Here is a 7,842-nt window from a genome sequence, read left to right as displayed (position 1 = left end):
TATATATATATGTACACAGATATATACACATATATACATACATACAAACACACACGCACACGCACACACACACACACACACACACATGTAAACATGCATATTGTCGAATGATATAGGGCTCAAGAAACCTGTACGCAAAAATGGAGGAACGAAGCTGGGACAAGGGTTTGGTCAATGCACCACATAGAGATGTCCAAAGCCAATCCAAGCAGCTAATGGTGGTTTATTTTCAATTCTAGTGTGACTGATCTTTATTTCAAGTGACACGCAAGAACGGAAATTGAAAGAAGGGAGAATAGTGACATGACGAACAAATTTTGACAAAATATGCTATTGCGCTGAGCGGCGTTACAAACAACTACATAAACTATGTGACATAGGATGACAGCGAACATTTGCGTATAATTCTCAACGAATGCATCTGAAGCCTCTACACATAACAACAGTATTTGTCACGTCGACAGTTGGTTTCTAGTCTTAGATTAAGTAGTTGATAAAGAGATGAATAAATTAGAAATTAATTACTATCATTTTCAGCCCTATGACAGCAATGGGTTTCATGCGATTCCTGGAAGTGCATTCTATTCTTAGCTACAATAGTGACAACATGAATTTCTTCCATCTTTTTACTCTGCTAAAATATTTGAGAAAAATAAAATTAATTTGACCGACTGGTTAAAATTCTGTTTAATTCTTTGCGCAGCTTAAGATGGCACTGAATTTAAATTGATGTGATGATAGCAATGTGCAATGAAATGAAGCCGCTCGAAACGGCGGTACGTGATATCCTGTTGTTTATTTTGATTTTATTTCCCTTATTTCGAGATGTGCGGGTAATGCCGTGCTGATTTGTTGCTTCAACTTCAGTACCTAATTCAACTTAATTTCAATTATATATATATATATATATATAATTGTATATATATACCATTCCATATGATAAATCGGTGACTGCTACACACATTTTTTCTCTCCTTGTTTCTTTCTGCGTTCCTTTCTGTAGAAGAGCGTAGGGTCGAGACGTTAAAGACTTTCTCAATTCCCGAGCGTTAAACTAATACATCTAGCTGTTTTCTACACCGCCTGTCTTCATCTCTTGTTTTTTTGTGAATTCTCCCAATATATAGAGAGAGCGTGTATGTGTGTGTGTATACAGAGAGATAAGGAGAGATGGATATATAGTTAGATGGAAACAGTGTTGTAAGCATGAGTATCTATACAGTGATATTGAAACTCGCGTTGATACCACATATGCATATTGCATATATTATATGAATATAAGTTGAACAGAATTTGAGACCGGAGTGATTGTGACAGAAAATGTTATTTCGGCTTTCTTTATTCATACGATGGAAAGAATATAGTATTAAACTGACCTTCTGAATTTATTATGTAGCAATGCCCATTACGTATGCTGTAAGAGAAAATATATCGCATATCAAAGGCAGCGAAATATGTTGACGTAATAGACAATGCGTATACATCAATTTGAATAACAGTAATAGTAGCAAGAACAACGAGCATGATAACAGCAACAACAAAAAATGATAACCTTAATAGTAACAAACTAAAAAATATAACAACAGTAGTAGTAGTAGTAGTAGTAGTACTAGTAGTTGCTGTTGTTGTTGTTGTTGTTGTACTAATAGTTGTAGTACTAGTAGTAGTAGCAGTAGTAGTAGTAGTAGTAGTAGTAGTAATAATATAATAATAATAATGGTATAGTAATAATAATAATATAATAATAATAATGATATAATACTAATAATAATAATAATAATAATAATAATAATAATAATAATAATAATAATAATAGTAATAATAATAATAGAATAATAATAATGATAGTAATAGCAACAATAATATTCACAACGGCACATTTACAATAAACTAGTAGGCTGTTGTTTAGGTTATGCTTTTATCTCTGCCTAATGTGGTTTAACCCCATGAGAAGTGTATCATTTTATTACCTCAGATGTTGCGATTGTAGATATCAAATCGTATATCGTAATACGCATGACATTGATAGCATAGAATTAATTGTGTTTCCCCAGAATAATATAAATGGAATGTATTTATGGATATTTTGCTGTGTTCGCTGAACATCAAGGGGTGTTTTTAAGAGAAGATGTCGTAATCATCAGCATCGTCATCGTTGTTGTAATCGTCGACATCATCGTCGACCTCTCTATTCAACATAATCTTTGTAGATTGCATCACCGTCCGCATCATCATCTTCGTCGTCGTCGTCGTCGAAATCATCATGATCATCATCATCGTCGTTGTCGTCGTCGTCATCATAGTCATCATCATTATCATCATCATCACCATCATCATCATCATCATCGTAATATTTACCATCATCATGGTATTCATCATCACTATCATTATATTTATTGTTATCATCATTGTCGTTTTCTTCATTATCATAGTTATCCGTCATCGTCCATTGTTTTCATTGTCGTCTTCGGCGTCATCATCATCATCATCCGTTATCGGTGTTATCGCCATCATCATCATCATCATCATCATCATCATCATCAACTTATCCATCATCATCTTCGTCATCGTCATCATCGTTGTCGTCGTCGCTGTCAGCGTTATCGTCGCTGCCTCCGTCATCATCGCTGTCGCTGTCATCATCGCGTTCGTCGTTGTCACCCACCTCATCCTCATATTTCACGTCCTTCTCCTCTTCTTCTTCTTCTTCTTCTTCTTCTTCTTCTTCTTCTTCTTCTTCTTCTTCTTCTGCTTCCTCCTCCTCATCATCATCATCGTCATCATCATAATCAACATCATCACCATCAAGAATCGGTATTACTGTTATCCTTTCCTACAATAAATATTGTTTAATTCAGAAGTTTCTAGAATAATAAGCTCACTTTCCGTTCTCGTGAAAACAAAAGCAGGAAGAGGTGAACATCAAAATACAACAATTGCACAGACGAATTATTTTAATAACGTACAACAAAAGCTGAATCAATAAATCAAAAACTCTATAAAATAAATGAAAAAAACATACAAAAACTAAGAAACAACACAGTTCTGCAACGAGAAACAGAGAGGTACACTTGCATACCAAAATACCAGTAACTTTGCTTTCAACATGAGATCTCTAGATGTTTACTGTAAATATGTCATGTATGAAAGCCAAATATGAAGTCTCACAGTCAGATCTTGATCTGGCTATAATTTTCTACATTCACCTGCAGAAATGATAAACTCCATTGCCTTCTGAATTGGAAACATGGTGCGAGCATTGAAATGGCATAGAGTACGGATGGTTACGGTGGCGATACAGGGTCACAGAGATGGAACGATAGTCTATGTTTTATTTAAGACAGGACAGCGATGATGGTATATACTTATGGAAAATGCATTGTATTTAACGCGAACGCAGCTTTACTACAATAAGTTTGGTTAAATATACATTATCTCACATTTCAAATGATAGGTTATATAACGAGAGGGAGGTAAGAGTGTTAACTCTATCCGAGATGGAGCGACAGCATAATCAATACACGATTTTGTATAGCAAACAATCCATGACAATTGCTTGCCACAAACATACACGTGCGTGCATGTGCGTGTGAGTTACTGTGTATCTGAGATGCATAGATAGATTCACAATTATTCGTCTTTCTCTCACTTTCTGTCTCTTTCCATATCTGTCTCTGCATATATATATATATATATATATATATATATATATATATATACATATATATATATATATGTATATATATATATATCGGTTTGTGTGTGTGTGTATATACATGCATATGTATACATGGATATATATATACATGCATACATATGTGTGTGCGTGCGCGCGCATGTGTATCTATGTGTGTGTGTAAGCCAAAAACTTCCTTATAAGCATTCCGCTTGTCACACCCATAACTAGAATTCGTGAAAACCCGTGATAAAGTCAGTTTATACGGCGTCCAGATTGATTACCACCGAAGAAATTCTGGTTGGTGATGTACGTGGTATCGGATGTGTATATCGTAACACCTGTGAATTACAACACGTCCAATAACGTCGACCATTGTTGATAAAATAAACAAACGAATACTACTACATATTTTGTTATGTAGCAGTGACAGGCCTTCACTAATACAAACCTGATTTAGTATTCAGTATAGAGAAGGAAGAATATTACTGTGATTCTAAAGAAAATATTTAAATTGTCTGGTGTGATAGTGTAGAAAATCAGCATATTGCGAATATAATACAATCGCCGAATAAGAAGTCTCTATTTGGTCATTGAATATATTAGAAATAGCAATGAAAGACCGCAAAGATCGTACATCTTTCCTTAGTACGTGTGTACATAAAATAGCATTTGCAATTGTGTTTGGAATTATATGACCTACCATATATATACATATATATATATATATATATATAAACGTGTACGTTTGCTCTCTCATATTCACACGTTCTCATACTATGATGTACATGTGCAACGCGCACAAAAAACTATATTTTGATACACTTTTACTTGTTTCAGTCATTTGACTGCGGCTATAATGGAGCACCGACTTTAGTCGAACAAATCGCCCTCCGTACTTATTCTTTTTAAGCCTAGTACTTATTCGCTTTTACCGAACTACTTGGTTACGGGGACGTAAACACACCAGTATCAGTTCCTGTCTACGAAATCCAAGGCTTTGGTCGGCCCGATGACTGTAGCAGAAGACACCTGCCGACGGTGCAACGCAGTGGGACTGAACCCGGTACCATATGGTTGGTAAGCAATCTACTTACGACACAGATACTCCTGCGCCTATAAGCCCAGGTACCTCCGAGGAATAAACGATTGAGATTCATTGATAACAAATCATTGCGAGAAAGAAATTTACCTAATACAGGTGTTTATTGATGAGACCACAATTTTTTTACAATTTACACCACGGGCCTTTCTCATGAAATACTATAAATTTACAACAGCTATTTCAATATGTTTTAATATCATTCATCAGAGATTCAAGAACGTACCAAACTACGGTCAATCAACATATTCGTAAATATCATGAGATGGTTAATTTCCCACTTATTATAGGAAATATCTTTCAGACTTATATCATGCAGACATTGATATCGCTCTATCATTATTTTCATGTACGATAAACAATCTCGAATGTTTGCAGTTGTGATGACATTACTTTGAATTATATATTTTATTAGAAGAACATCTTATTGAGAAATTAAGTAATAAGCATTTTGTTTTGTACAAGCAGTACTGTTATTTTGCAAAGAATACTGTCTAATATATGTGTTACCATGGTAGGTATATAATGATTAATCCTCCGTAATAAAATCCACAAAGGTTTCAGCAAGTTTCTTTTTTCTTTCTTATGCAAACATGCAGTGACGTAACAAAGTTTATTTAATGGTAATGAAAAACTTCAATATTTTTATATTGATAGTCAGTCAATATTTACTGGATATAAATACAAAATTCAAACTTTGGTATTTGAAAAGTAAATAAAAGTTTGGAGGGAATTAAATTATTGCCACGGGAAAAAAATTTCAGGAAAAAAAATATATATAAAACATTAAACAAACACCAAAATATTTTTAACGCTGTAATAAAACTCATAAAAGGTGAGTCCAAAATATCTTGATTGTGTATAACATACTTAACCGAAACAAAAGCATTATGATACATCAAATATGGTAACACACAACAAAATACGCACACGCACATGCACACACACACACACACACACACACACACACACACACACACACACATAAACACACACACACACACATTCAAACACAAAAACACAGTGGTTGTTAACTGATAAACAGGTATCACAATCTCTGACAAATTTTCAATATTAGTGCGGAAATTTAAAAAAAAATCGATTTTGTACTACACCATTAAGACTTTTACCTACAACGGAAAGTAGTTATGAATCAAGCACCACAAAGATTACCGGTTTGGAAACTGTTTTAATTTCCAAATAGGGCTCACCTACAGATGTCTGTATATAAAGACAAGGTTGGTGTTTCCACTGCTCACTCGAACCCAGACTAACACGCTCTGGTTTATCATATCAGGGTCTCTTAAGTTATGTTTGCATGTTTTACTTTTATTAAAAATTATTCCATCATTTGAGCATAGACCTCCGTTCGAAGGTGTCAACATTCGACAAACCCAGCATACCAAAATCATATAGATTTTGTTGATATCAATTTGTATTTGTTAGCGTACACCGTTCTCTGGCAAAGGTTCCATTGAAGCAGGAAGCCTGTATTTGGAAGCCATAATAATACTGCAATACAGATCGAGAGAATTTTAACTTTTTAACATTAACATTGAAAAGGAATGGACTACTTGCATGAATAAGAGAAAAGCTTTTGAATATACTCCAGACAGAGACGCAGCATTCCATTGCTACAGCATTTATATAAACTTATATTTAGAGTTATTTAGGCACGAAATAACTTCCAATTTTGGCATACACTAATTAAAAAAGTAAGCCTAAATTAAAAACCACAGAAGCCTAACAATATGTACTATTTAATACATGACACCCGAAGCACACCAAAACAGACATTCCCTTCACGATTGCAAGAAGGATATGCACAGTAGTGTCACAAAAATATACCAGAGCATTTAGACTGCACGAACATAAAACACCCTAATTAAAAAAAACAGTACCCAGTTCAACCCATAAATGTTGGAATCAGGCGTGCAACATTAATCCACGTAGAATCCTTAAGAAAATTTCAACGCAGCAACACACCTTCCCCGAAAATACTGTCGTACATATTCACATACAGCGCCAGAGTCAAAGAAAACTACACTACCATCACACAAAATTTCTCAATGCTACAAGAGCCGCAAATTAAAGGAAATTTTACACACACATAAGATCATTAAAAGCCACGGACAACGAAAATAACTTATAAAGATCCTCACAAAGGCAAAATTATTTTGTACAATAACCGACGCAAAATTGAAAAAAATGTGATCGATCAAAATGCGCAACATGCTAAAGCCTTCTGGAAGGATCAGAATTCCTTTTCAAAGAGGGACAGGAATTGAAAATCAAGTCTGTCTTTACTTGTGCTTCAGAAACCTGATTTGTGTCAGAAAACGTGATTTTGCTCGGGCTGCCACCAAATCTACATAGGGTCCACGGGATTATCACTCAGATGCAGATGCGATCTGCACCGTCAGCAGATTACATTCCCAGAATACAGAATGATAACCTTTAGTGAACATATTGAGAAATACGAAAAGCAACTGTTACTAAAATTTTCACTCATTCCATTTCATCAATGTGTCATTGGAACACCAAGACAAGTTAGAATAAATAAGTAAACGTATCTAATTTAAAAAATGTAAGGCAAAACCTAACCACATCTAACTTTCTATTCTTTCTAAACCGAATCATGCTAAATTAATAAAACCTAGCCATTCCTAACATTTTTTCTCATCTCCCTTATACCGAAGATACCCCTGGTTACCTCCCCTGTCTGGAAGTCTATAATTCACTACATATTGAGGAGATGACACGGTCTAGGTAAGGATACTTGAGAAATTTCAAAAAACAAATACCAAATCGGTTGTTTCTCCCAAAACTGTTTTACTACACGCAGACTTTTGTAACATTTTTCTAACATAACGATATTAATATATTTTTTAACCATGTAACACAGGCCTTGCGTAGATTTCCCACTCTATTTTGTCCTTTGTTCATCCAGCCTCGTGTTTACACATACGAACTATTTCACCTAGACATATGTACATATTTATTATACACACACACGCGCGCACACACGCACACACACACACACACACGCATATATATATATATA

The sequence above is a fragment of the Octopus bimaculoides genome, chromosome 19, assembly GCF_001194135.2.
Source record: "Octopus bimaculoides isolate UCB-OBI-ISO-001 chromosome 19, ASM119413v2, whole genome shotgun sequence".
In the NCBI taxonomy this organism is placed as follows: domain Eukaryota; kingdom Metazoa; phylum Mollusca; class Cephalopoda; order Octopoda; family Octopodidae; genus Octopus; species Octopus bimaculoides.
This window is presented reverse-complemented; position numbering follows the sequence as displayed.